The following is a 13643-nucleotide window of genomic DNA, read 5'->3' as shown; positions in this document are numbered from 1 at the left end:
GCGAGTTGCAGCGGGAACTTGGGGTATATTCTCGAGTTACGACGGGGATGGCCCTTCCAGCCACGTGTTTGTTCAGCGAAGTCAGGACTCCTGCCTATTTGCGAGGGACAACTCGGGATTCTCCTCGAGGCTTGGCAGGGCAATTGGGACGCCTCTCCAGCTGAGGCGGGAGACCAAGGGTCCCTTTCCACGTGCCACAGGAATCCTGGGACTCCTATCGAGTTTCACGAGGAATCAGGCATCGTCTCCTTTGGAGGCACTGATCTCCGCGTACCTCTGGAGTTTTCAAAGGATGTGAAGCCTTCGGTCGCGATGAGGTGGGGAACTAGGTCTTTCTCTGTGGTCTCCAAAGGGGATTGAGACAGCCTTTCGTCTTGGGAGATGAAAGACGAGCCTGCATTCAAGTCACTGCAGGGATATCCGGCCTTATATTGAGTCAGGGCATCGCGGTGTCCATTCCACTTGAGGCCGCAAACTCAGGCTCCCTCTCACATTCCTAGAGCTGAGAGAAGCCTCCTCTTGAGGTGCTTGTGGTAAGGTGGTATTCCTTTGGAGTCCAAGCCAGGGACTAACCTCTCATCTCAAGTTGATTTTTGGTCCACGGAGCTCTTTCGTGTTGCTATAGTGACCTAGGATCCCTCTAGCCTTGAAACAGTGTTCTTGGGGTTTCTCTGGAGTGCCATCAAGGAAATCAAGGCTCCTTTCATGTGTGATGTGCAACACGGAATTGCTCTGCACACAGTGCAGGGGAATCGGGCCTCATCTCGCGGCGAGGGGGAAGTCTCATGGTTTTTCTCGAGTTGCGGCGGGAACCTGGGGTATATTCTCGAGTTACGACGGGGATGGCCCTTCCACCCACGTGTTTCTTCAGCGACGTCAGGACTCCTGCCTAGTTGCGAGGGACAACTCGGGATTCTCCTCGAGGCTTGGCAGGGCAATTGGGACGCCTCTCCAGCTGAGGCGGGAGACCAACGGTCCCTTTCCACGTGCCACAGGAATCCTGGAACTCCTATCAAGTTTCAGGAGGAGTCAGGCATCGTCTCCTTTGGAGGCACTGATCTCCGTGTACCTCTGGAATTTTCAAATGATGTGAGGCCTCCGGTCGCGATGAGGTGGGGAACTAGGTCTTTCTCTGTGGTCTCCACAGGGGATTCAAACATCCTTTCATCTTGGGAGATGCAAGACGAGCCTGCATTCAAGTCACTGCAGGGATATCCGGCCTTATTTCGAGTCAGGGCATTGCGGTGTCCATTCCACTTGAGGCCGCAAACTCAGGGTCCCTCTCACATACCTAGAGCTGAGAGAAGCCTCCTCTTGAGGTGCTTGTGGTAAGGTGGTATTCCTCTGGAGTCGAAGCCAGGGACTAACCTCTCATCTCGAGTTGATTTTTGGTCCACGGAGCTCTTTCGTGTTGCTACGGTGACCTCAGGATCCCTCTAGCCTTGAAACAGTGTTCTTGGGGTTTCTCTGCAGTGCCATCAAGGAAATCAAGGCACCTTTCATGTGTGATGTGCAACACGGAATTGCTCTGCATGCAGTGCAGGAGAATCGAGCCTCATCTCGCGGCGAGGGGGAAGTCTCATAGTTTTTCTCGAGTTGCGGCGGAAACCTAGGGTATATTCTCGAGTTATGACGGGGATGGCCCTTCCACCCACGTGTTTGTTCAGCGACGTCAGGACTCCTTCCTAGTTGCGAGGGACAACTCGGGATTCTCCTCGAGGCTTGGCAGGGCAATTGGGATGCCTCTCCAGCTGAGGCGGGAGACCAAGGGTCCCATTCCACGTGCCACAGGAATCCTGGGACTCCTATCAAGTTTCACGAGGAGTCAGGCATCGTCTCCTTTGGAGGCACTGATCTCCGCGTACCTCTGGAGTTTTCAAAGGATGTGAGGCCTCCGGTCGCGATGAGGTGGGGAACTAGGTCTTTCTCTGTGGTCTGCACAGGGGATTCAGACATCCTTTCGTCTTGGGAGATGCAAGAAGAGCCTGCATTCAAGACACTGCAGGGATATCCGTCCTTATTTCGAGTCAGGGCATCGCGGTGTCCATTCCACTTGAGGCCGCAAACTCAGGGTCCCTCTCACATACCTAGAGCTGGGAGAAGCCTCCTCTTGAGGTGCTTGTGGTAAGGTGGTATTCCTCTGGAGTCGAAGCCAGGGACTAACCTCTCATCTCGAGTTGATTTTTGGTCCACGGAGCTCTTTCTTGTGGCTACAGTGACCTCAGGATCCCTCTAGCCTTGAAACAGTGTTCTTGGGGTTTCTCTGGAGTGCCATCAAGGAAATCAAGGCTCCTTTCATGTGTGATGTGCAACACGGAATTGCTCTGCACACAGTGCAGGGGAATCGGGCCTCATCTCGCGGCGAGGGGGAAGTCTCACGGTTTTTCTCGAGTTGCGGCGGGAACCTGGGGTATATTCTCGAGTTACGACGGGGATGGCCCTTCCACCCACGTGTTTGTTCAGCGAAGTCAGGACTCCTGCCTAGTTGCGAGGGACAACTCGGGATTCTCCTCGAGGCTTGGCAGGGCAATTGGGACGCCTCTCCAGCTGAGGCGGGAGACCAAGGGTCCCTTTCCACGTGCCACAGGAATCCTGGGACTCCTATCGAGTTTCACGAGGAATCAGGCATCGTCTCCTTTGGAGGCACTGATCTCCGTGTAACTCTGAAGTTTTCAAAGGATGTGAGGCCTCCGGTCGCGATGAGGTGGGGAACTAGGTCTTTCTCTGTGGTCTCCACAGGGGATTCAGACAGCCTTTCGTCTTGGGAGATGCAAGACGAGCCTACATTCAAGTCACTGCAGGGATATTCGGCCTTATTTCGCGTCAGGGCATCGCAGTGTCCATTCCACTTGAGGCCGCAAACTCAGGGTCCCTCTCACATACCTAGAGCTGAGAGAAGCCTCCTATTGAGGTGCTTGTGGTAAGGTGGTATTTCTCTGGAGTCGAAGCCAGGGACTAACCTCTCATCTCGAGTTGATTCTTGGTCCACGGTGTTCTTTCGTGTTGCTACACTAACCTCAGGATACCTCTAGCCTTGAAACAGTGTTCTTGGGGTTTCTCTGGAGGGCCATCAAGGAAATCAAGGCTCCTTTCATGTTTGATGTGCAACACGAAATTGCTCTGCATGCAGTGCAGGAGAATCGAGCCTCATCTCACGGCGAGGGGGAAGTCTCATGGTTTTTCTCAAGTTGCGGCGGGACCTTGGGGTATATTCTCGAGTTATGACGGGGATGGCCCTTCCAGCCACGTGTTTTTTCAGCCACGTCAGGACTCCTGCCTAGTTGCGAGGGACAACTCGGGATTCTCCTCGAGGCTTGGCAGGGCAATTGGGACGCCTCTCCAGCTGAGGCGGGAGACCAAGGGTCCCTTTCCATGTGCCACAGGAATCCTGGGACTCCTATCAAGTGTGACGAGGAGTCAGGCATTGTCTCCTTTGGAGGCACTGATCTCCACGTACCTCTGGAGTTTTCAAAGGATGTGAGGCCTCCGGTCGCGATGTGGTGGGGAACTAGGTCTTTTTCTGTGGTCTCCACAGGGGATTCAGACATCCTTTCTTCTTGGGAGATGCAAGACCAACCTGCATTCCAGTCACTGCAGGGATATCCGGCCTTATTTCGAGTCAGGGCATCGCGGTGTCCATTCCACTTGAGGCCGCAAACTCAGGGTCACTCTCCCATACCTAGAGCTGAGAGAAGCCTCCTCTTGAGGTGCTTGTGGTAAGGTGGTATTCCTCTGGAGTCTAAGCCAGGGACTAACCTCTCATCTCGAGTTGATTTTTGGTCCACGGAGCTCTTTCGTGTGGCTACAGTGACCTCAGGATCCCTCTAGCCTTGAAACACTGTTCTTGGGGTTTCTCTGGAGTGCCATCAAGGAAATCAAGGCTCCTTTCATGTGTGATGTGCAACACGGAATTGCTCTGCACGCAGTGCAGGGGAATCGGGCCTCATCTCGCGGCGAGGGGGAAGTCTCATAGTTTTTCTCTAGTTGCAGCGGGAACCTGGGGTATATTCTCGAGTTACGACGGGGATGGCCCTTCCACCCACGTGTTTGTTCAGCGAAGTCAGGACTCCTGCCTAGTTGTGAGGGACAACTCGGGATTCTCCTCGAGGCTTGGCAGGGCAATTGGGACGCCTCTCCAGCTGAGGCGGGAGACCAAGGGTCCCTTTCCACGTGCCACAGGAATCCTGGGACTCCTATCAGTTTCACGAGGAATCAGGCATCGTCTCCTTTGGAGGCACTGATCTCCGTGTAACTCTGAAGTTTTCAAAGGATGTGAGGCCTCCGGTCGCGATGAGTTGGGGAACTAGGTCTTTCTCTGTGGTCTCCAAGGGGATTCAGACAGCCTTTCATCTTGGGAGATGCAAGACGAGCCTGCATTCAAGTCACTGCAGGGATATCCGGCCTTATTTCGAGTCAGGGCATCGCGGTGTCCATTCCAATTGAGGCCGCAAACTCAGGGTCCCTCTCACATACCTAGAGGTGAGAGAAACCTCCTCTTGAGGTGCTTGTGGTAAGGTGGTATTCCTCTGGAGTCAAAGCCAGGGACTAACCTCTCATCTCGAGTTGATATTTGGTCCGCGGAGATCTTTCGTGTGGCTACAGTGACCTCAGGATCCCTCTAGCCTTGAAAAAGTGTTCTTGGGGTTTCTCTGGAGTGCCATCAAGGAAATCAAGGCACCTTTCATGTGTGATGTGCAACACGGAATTGCTCTGCATGCAGTGCAGGAGAATCGAGGCTCATCTCGCGGCGAGGGGGAAGTCTCATAGTTTTTCTCGAGTTGCGGCGGAAACCTGGGGTATATTCTCGAGTTATGACGGGGATGGCCCTTCCACCCACGTGTTTGTTCAGCGACGTCAGGACTCCTTCCTAGTTGCGAGGGACAACTCGGGATTCTCCTCGAGGCTTGGCAGGGCAATTGGGATGCCTCTCCAGCTGAGGCGGGAGACCAAGGGTCCCATTCCACGTGCCACAGGAATCCTGGGACTCCTATCAAGTTTCACGAGGAGTCAGGCATCGTCTCCTTTGGAGGCACTGATCTCCGCGTACCTCTGGAGTTTTCAAAGGATGTGAGGCCTCCGGTCGCGATGAGGTGGGGAACTAGGTCTTTCTCTGTGGTCTGCACAGGGGATTCAGACATCCTTTCGTCTTGGGAGATGCAAGAAGAGCCTGCATTCAAGACACTGCAGGGATATCCGTCCTTATTTCGAGTCAGGGCATCGCGGTGTCCATTCCACTTGAGGCCGCAAACTCAGGGTCCCTCTCACATACCTAGAGCTGAGAGAAGCCTCCTCTTGAGGTGCTTGTGGTAAGGTGGTATTCCTCTGGAGTCGAAGCCAGGGACTAACCTCTCATCTCGAGTTGATTTTTGGTCCACGGAGCTCTTTCTTGTGGCTACAGTGACCTCAGGATCCCTCTAGCCTTGAAACAGTGTTCTTGGGGTTTCTCTGGAGTGCCATCAAGGAAATCAAGGCTCCTTTCATGTGTGATGTGCAACACGGAATTGCTCTGCACACAGTGCAGGGGAATCGGGCCTCATCTCGCGGCGAGGGGGAAGTCTCATGGTTTTTCTCGAGTTGTGGCGGGAACCTGGGGTATATTCTCGAGTTACGACGGGGATGGCCCTTCCACCCACGTGTTTGTTCAGCGAATTCAGGACTCCTGCCTAGTTGCGAGGGACAACTCGGGATTCTCCTCGAGGCTTGGCAGGGCAATTGGGACGCCTCTCCAGCTGAGGCGGGAGACCAAGGGTCCCTTTCCACGTGCCACAGGAATCCTGGGACTCCTATCGAGTTTCACGAGGAATCAGGCATCGTCTCCTTTGGAGGCACTGATCTCCGTGTAACTCTGAAGTTTTCAAAGGATGTGAGGCCTCCGGTCGCGATGAGGTGGGGAACTAGGTCTTTCTCTGTGGTCTCCACAGGGGATTCAGACAGCCTTTCGTCTTGGGAGATGCAAGACGAGCCTACATTCAAGTCACTGCAGGGATATTCGGCCTTATTTCGCGTCAGGGCATCGCAGTGTCCATTCCACTTGAGGCCGCAAACTCAGGGTCCCTCTCACATACCTAGAGCTGAGAGAAGCCTCCTATTGAGATGCTTGTGGTAAGGTGGTATTTCTCTGGAGTCGAAGCCAGGGACTAACCTCTCATCTCGAGTTGATTCTTGGTCCACGGTGTTCTTTCGTGTTGCTACACTAACCTCAGGATACCTCTAGCCTTGAAACAGTGTTCTTGGGGTTTCTCTGGAGGGCCATCAAGGAAATCAAGGCTCCTTTCATGTTTGATGTGCAACACGAAATTGCTCTGCATGCAGTGCAGGAGAATCGAGCCTCATCTCGCGGCGAGGGGGAAGTCTCATGGTTTTTCTCAAGTTGCGGCGGGACCTTGGGGTATATTCTCGAGTTATGACGGGGATGGCCCTTCCAGCCACGTGTTTTTTCAGCCACGTCAGGACTCCTGCCTAGTTGCGAGGGACAACTCGGGATTCTCCTCGAGGCTTGGCAGGGCAATTGGGACGCCTCTCCAGCTGAGGCGGGAGACCAAGGGTCCCTTTCCATGTGCCACAGGAATCCTGGGACTCCTATCAAGTGTGACGAGGAGTCAGGCATTGTCTCCTTTGGAGGCACTGATCTCCGCGTACCTCTGGAGTTTTCAAAGGATGTGAGGCCTCCGGTCGCGATGTGGTGGGGAACTAGGTCTTTTTCTGTGGTCTCCACAGGGGATTCAGACATCCTTTCTTCTTGGGAGATGCAAGACGAGCCTGCATTCCAGTCACTGCAGGGATATCCGGCCTTATTTCGAGTCAGGGCATCGCGGTGTCCATTCCACTTGAGGCCGCAAACTCAGGGTCACTCTCCCATACCTAGAGCTGAGAGAAGCCTCCTCTTGAGGTGCTTGTGGTAAGGTGGTATTCCTCTGGAGTCTAAGCCAGGGACTAACCTCTCATCTCGAGTTGATTTTTGGTCCACGGAGCTCTTTCGTGTGGCTACAGTGACCTCAGGATCCCTCTAGCCTTGAAACAGTGTTCTTGGGGTTTCTCTGGAGTGCCATCAAGGAAATCAAGGCTCCTTTCATGTGTGATGTGCAACACGGAATTGCTCTGCACGCAGTGCAGGGGAATCGGGCCTCATCTCGCGGCGAGGGGGAAGTCTCATAGTTTTTCTCTAGTTGCAGCGGGAACCTGGGGTATATTCTCGAGTTACGACGGGGATGGCCCTTCCACCCACGTGTTTGTTCAGCGAAGTCAGGACTCCTGCCTAGTTGTGAGGGACAACTCGGGATTCTCATCGAGGCTTGGCAGGGCAATTGGGACGCCTCTCCAGCTGAGGCGGGAGACCAAGGGTCCCTTTCCACGTGCCACAGGAATCCTGGGACTCCTATCAGTTTCACGAGGAATCAGGCATCGTCTCCTTTGGAGGCACTGATCTCCGTGTAACTCTGAAGTTTTCAAAGGATGTGAGGCCTCCGGTCGCGATGAGTTGGGGAACTAGGTCTTTCTCTGTGGTCTCCACAGGGGATTCAGACAGCCTTTCGTCTTGGGAGATGCAAGACGAGCCTGCATTCAAGTCACTGCAGGGATATCCGGCCTTATTTCGAGTCAGGGCATCGCGGTGTCCATTCCAATTGAGGCCGCAAACTCAGGGTCCCTCTCACATACCTAGAGGTGAGAGAAACCTCCTCTTGAGGTGCTTGTGGTAAGGTGGTATTCCTCTGGAGTCAAAGCCAGGGACTAACCTCTCATCTCGAGTTGATATTTGGTCCGCGGAGATCTTTCGTGTGGCTACAGTGACCTCAGGATCCCTCTAGCCTTGAAACAGTGTTCTTGGGGTTTCTGTGGAGTGCCATCAAGGAAATCAAGGCTCCTTTCATGTGTGATGTGCAACACGGAATTGCTCTGCACGCAGTGCAGGGGAATCGGGCCTCATCTCGCGGCGAGAGGGAAGTCTCATGGTTTTTCTCGAGTTGCGGCGGAAACCTGGGGTATATTCTCGAGTTACGACGGGGATGGCCCTTCCACCCACGTGTTTGTTCAGCGACGTCAGGACTCCTGCCTAGTTGCGAGGGACAACTCGGGATTCTCCTCGAGGCTTGGCAGGGCAATTGGGACGCCTCTCCAGCTGAGGCGGGAGACCAAGGGTCCCTTTCCACGTGCCACAGGAATCCTTGGACTCCTATCAAGTTTCACGAGGAGTCAGGTATCGTCTCCTTTGGAGGCACTGATCTCCGCGTACCTCTAAAGTTTTCAAAGGATGTGAGGCCTCCTCTAGCGATGAGGTGGGGACCTAGGTCTTTCTCTGTGGTCTCCATAGGGGATTCAGACATCCTTTCGTCTTGGGAGATGCAAGACGAGCTTGCATTCAAGTCACTGCAGGGATATCCAGCCTTATTTCGAGTCAGGGCATTGCGGTGTCCATTCCACTTGAGGCCGCACACTCAGGGTCCCTCTCACATACCTAGAGCTGAGAGAAGCCTCCTCTTGAGGTGCTTGTGGTAAGGTGGTATTCCTCCGGAGTTGAAGCCAGGGACTAACCTCTCATCTCGAGTTGATTTTTGGGCCACGGAGCTCTTTTGTGTTGCTACAGTGACCTCAGGATCTCTCTAGCCTTGAAACAGTGTTCTTGGGGTTTCTCTGGAGTGCCATCAAGGAAATCAAGGCTCCTTTCATGTGTGATGTGCAACACGGAATTGCTCTGCACACAGTGCAGGGGAATCGGGCCTCATCTCGGGGCGAGGGGGAAGTCTCATGGTTTTTCTCGAGTTGCGGCGGGAACCTGGGGTATATTCTCGAGTTACGACGGGGATGGCCCTTACACACACGTGTTTGTTCAGCGACGTCAGGACTCCTGCCTAGTTGCGAGGGACAACTCGGGATTCTCCTCGAGGCTTGGCAGGGCAATTGGGACGCCTCTCCAGCTGAGGCGGGAGACCAAGGGTCCCTTTCCACGTGCCACAGGAATCCTGGAACTCCTATCAAGTTTCACGAGGAGTCAGGCATCGTCTCCTTTGGAGGCACTGATCTCCGCGTACCTCTGGAGTTTTCAAAGAATCTGAGGCCTCCGGTCGCGATGAGGTGGGGAACTATGTCTTTTTCTGTGGTCTCCACAGGGGATTCAGACATCCTTTCGTCTTGGGAGATGCAAGACGAGCCTGCATCCAAGTCACTGCAGGGATATTCGTCCTTATTTCGAGTCAGGGCATCGCGGTGTCCATTCCACTTGAGGCCGCAAACTCAGGGTCCCTCTCACATACATAGATCTGAGAGAAGCCTCCTCTTGAGGTGTTTCTGGTAAGGTGGTATTTCTCTGGAGTCGAAGCCAGGGAGTAATCTCTCATCTCGAGTTGATTTTTGGGCCACGGAGCTCTTTCGTGTGGCTACAATGACCTCAGGATCCCTCTAGCCTTGAAACAGTGTTCTTGGAGTTTCTCTGCAGTGCCCTCAAGGAAATCAAGGCTCCTTTCATGTGTGATGTGCAACACGGAATTGCTCTGCACGCAGTGCAGGGGAATCGGGCCTCATCTCGAGACGAGGGGGAAGTCTCATGGTTTTTCTCGAGTTGCGGCGGGAACCTGGGGTATATTCTGAGTTACGATGGGGATAGCCCTTCCACCCACGTGTTTGTTCAGCGACGTCAGGACTCCTGCCTAGTTGCGAGGTACAACTCGGCATTCTCCTCGAGGCTTGGCAGGGCAATTGGGATGCCTCTCCAGCTGAGGAGGGAGACCAAGTGTCCCTTTCCAAGTGTCACAGGAATCCTGTGACTCCTATCAAGTTTCACGCGGAGTCAGGCATCGTCCCCTTTGGAGGCACAGATCTCCGCGTACCTCTGGAGTTTTCAAAGGATGTGAGGCCTCCGGTCGCGATGAGGTGGGGAACTAGGTCTTTCTCTGTGGTCTCCACAGGGGATTCAAACATCCTTTCTTCTTGGGAGATGTAAGCCGGGCCTGCATTCAAGTCACTGCAGGGATATCCGGCCTTATTTCGAATCAGGGAATCGCGGTGTCCATTCCACTTGAGGCCGCAAACTCAGGGTCCCTCTCACATACCTAGAGCTGAGAGAAGCCTCCTCTTGAGGTGCTTGTGGTAAGGTGGTATTCCTCTGGAGTCGAAGCCAGGGACTAACTTCTCATCTCGAGTTGATTCTTGGTCCACGGAGTTCTTTCGTGTTGCTACAGTAACCTCAGGATCCCTCTAGCCTTGAAACAGTGTTTTTGGGGTTTCTCTGGAGTGCCATCAAGGAAATCAAGGCTCCTTTCATGTTTGATGTGCAACACGAAATTGCTCTGCATGCAGTGCAGGAGAATTGAGCCTCATCTCGCGGCGAGGGGGAAGTCTCATGGTTTTTCTCAAGTTGCGGCGGGACCCTGGGGTATATTCTCGAGTTACAACGGGGATGGCCCTTCCACCCACGTGTTTGTTCAGCGAAGGCAGGACTCCTGCCTAGTTGCGAGGGACAACTTGGGATTCTCCTCGAGGCTTGGCAGGGCAATTGGGACGCCTCTCCAGCTGAGGCAGGAGACCAAGGGTCCCTTTCCATGTGCCACAGGAATCCTGGGTCTCCTATCAGTTTCACGAGGAATCACGCATCGTCTCCTTTGGAGGCACTGATCTCCGTGTAACTCTGAAGTTTTCAAAGGATGTGAGGCCTCCGGTCGCGATGAGTTGGGGAACTAGGTCTTTCTCTGTATTCTGCACAGGGGATTCAGACAGCCTTTCATCTTGGGAGATGCAAGACGAGCCTGCATTCAAGTCACTGCAGGGATATCCGGCCTTATTTCGAGTCAGGGCATCGCGGTGTCCATTCCACTTGAGGCCGCAAAATCAGGGTCCCTCTCACATACCTAGAGCTGAGAGAAGCCTCCTCTTGAGGTGCTTGTGGTAAGGTGGTATTCCTCTGGAGTCGAAGCCAGGGACTAACCTCTCATCTCGAGTTGATTTTTGGTCCACGGAGCTCTTTCGTGTTGCTACAGTGACCTCAGGTTCCCTCTAGCCTTGAAACAGTGTTCTTGGGGATTCTCTGGAGTGTCATCAAGGAAATCAAGGCTTCTTTCATGTGTGATGTGCAACACGGAATTGCTCTGCACACAGTGCAGGATATCGGGCCTCATTTTGCGGCGAGGGGGAAGTCTCATGGTTTTTCTAGAGTTGCGGTGGGAACCTGGGGTATATTCTGAAGTTATTACGGGGATGGCCCTTCCACCCACGTGTTTGTTCAGCACGTCAGGACTCCTGCCTAGTTGCGAGGGACAACTCGGGATTCTCCTCGAGGCTTGGCAGGGCAATTGGGACCCTCTCCAGCTGAGGCGGGAGACCAAGGGTCCCTTTCCAAGTGCCACAGGAATCCTGGGACTCCTATCAAGTTTCACGAGGAGTCAGGCATCGTCTCCTTTGAAGGCACTGATCTCCGCGTACCTCTGAAGTTTTCAAAGGATGTGAGGCCTCCGGTCGCGATGAGGTGGGGAACTAGGTCTTTCTCTGTGGTCTCCACAGGGGATTCAGACATCCTTTCATCTTGGGAGATGCAAGACGAGCCTGCATTCAAGTCACTGCAGGGATATCTGGCCTTATTTCGCGTCAGGGCATCGCGGTGTCCATTTCACTTGAGGCCGCAAACTCAGGGTCCCTCTCACATACCTAGAGCTGAGAGAAGCCTCCTCTTGAGGTGCTTGTGGTAAGGTGGTATTCCTCTGGAGTCGAAGTCAGGGACAAACCTCTCATCTCGAGTTGATTTGTGGTCCACGGAGCTCTTTCGTGTTGCTACAGTGACCTCAGGTTCCCTCTTGCCTGGAAACAGTGTTCTTGGGGTTTCTCTAGAGTGCCATCAAGGAAATCAAAGCTCCTTTCATGTTTGATGTGCAACACGGAATTGCTCTGCACACAGTGGAGGAGAATCGAGCCTCATCTCGCGTCGAGGGGGAAGTCTCATGGTTTTTCTCGAGTTGTGGCGGGAACCTGGGGTATATTCTCGAGTTACGACGGGGATGGCCCTTCCACCCACGTGTTTGTTCAGCGACGTCAGGACTCCTGCCTAGTTGCGAGGGACAACTCGGGATTCTCCTCGAGGCTTGGCAGGGCAATTGGGATTCCTCTCCAGCTGAGGCGGGAGACCAAGGGTCCCATTCCACGTGCCACAGGAATCCTGGGACTCCTATCAAGTTTCACGAGGAGTCAGGCATCGTCTCCTTTGGAGGCACTGATCTCCGCGTACCTCTGGAGTTTTCAAAGGATGTGAGGCCTCCGGTCACGATGAGGTGGGGAACTAGGTCTTTTTCTGTGGTCTCCACAGGGGATTCAGACATCCTTTCGTCTTGGGAGATGCAAGACGAGCCTGCATTCAAGACACTGCAGGGATATCCGTCCTTATTTCGAGTCAGGGCATCGCGGTGTCCATTCCACTTGAGGCCGCAAACTCAGGGTCCCTCTCACATACCTAGAGCTGGGAGAAGCCTCCTCTTGAGGTGCTTGTGGTAAGGTGGTATTCCTCTGGAGTCGAAGCCAGGGACTAACCTCTCATCTCGAGTTGATTTTTGGTCCACGGAGCTCTTTCTTGTGGCTACAGTGACCTCAGGATCCCTCTAGCCTTGAAACAGTGTTCTTGGGGTTTCTCTGGAGTGCCATCAAGGAAATCAAGGCTCCTTTCATGTGTGATGTGCAACACGGAATTGCTCTGCACACAGTGCAGGGGAATCGGGCCTCATCTCGCGGCGAGGGGGAAGTCTCATGGTTTTTCTCGAGTTGCGGCGGGAACCTGGGGTATATTCTCGAGTTACGACGGGGATGGCCCTTCCACCCACGTGTTTGTTCAGCGAAGTCAGGACTCCTGCCTAGTTGTGAGGGACAACTCGGGATTCTCCTCGAGGCTTGGCAGGGCAATTGGGACGCCTCTCCAGCTGAGGCGGGAGACCAAGGGTCCCTTTCCACGTGCCACAGGAATCCTGGGACTCCTATCGAGTTTCAGGAGGAATCAGGCATCGTCTCCTTTGGAGGCACTGATCTCCGTGTAACTCTGAAGTTTTCAAAGGATGTGAGGCCTCCGGTCGCGATGAGGTGGGGAACCAGGTCTTTCTCTGTGGTCTCCACAGGGGATTCAGACAGCCTTTCGTCTTGGGAGATGCAAGACGAGCCTACATTCAAGTCACTGCAGGGATATTCGGCCTTATTTCGCGTCAGGGCATCGCAGTGTCCATTCCACTTGAGGCCGCAAACTCAGGGTCCCTCTCACATACCTAGAGCTGAGAGAAGCCTCCTATTGAGGTGCTTGTGGTACGGTGGTATTTCTCTGGAGTCTAAGCCAGGGACTAACCTCTCATCTCGAGTTGATTCTTGGTCCACGGTGTTCTTTCGTGTTGCTACAGTGACCTCAGGATACCTCTAGCCTTGAAACAGTGTTCTTGGGGTTTCTCTGGAGGGCCATCAAGGAAATCAAGGCTCCTTTCATGTTTGATGTGCAACACGAAATTGCTCTGCATGCAGTGCAGGAGAATCGAGCCTCATCTCGCGGCGAGGGGGAAGTCTCATGGTTTTTCTCAAGTTGCGGCGGGACCTTGGGGTATATTCTCGAGTTATGACGGGGATGGCCCTTCCAGCCACGTGTTTGTACAGCCACGTCAGGACTCCTGCCTAGTTGCGAGGGACAACTCGGGATT

The sequence above is a fragment of the Cervus elaphus genome, chromosome 22 (genome assembly GCF_910594005.1).
Source record: "Cervus elaphus chromosome 22, mCerEla1.1, whole genome shotgun sequence".
In the NCBI taxonomy this organism is placed as follows: domain Eukaryota; kingdom Metazoa; phylum Chordata; class Mammalia; order Artiodactyla; family Cervidae; genus Cervus; species Cervus elaphus.
Note: the sequence above shows the minus strand (reverse complement) of the source record.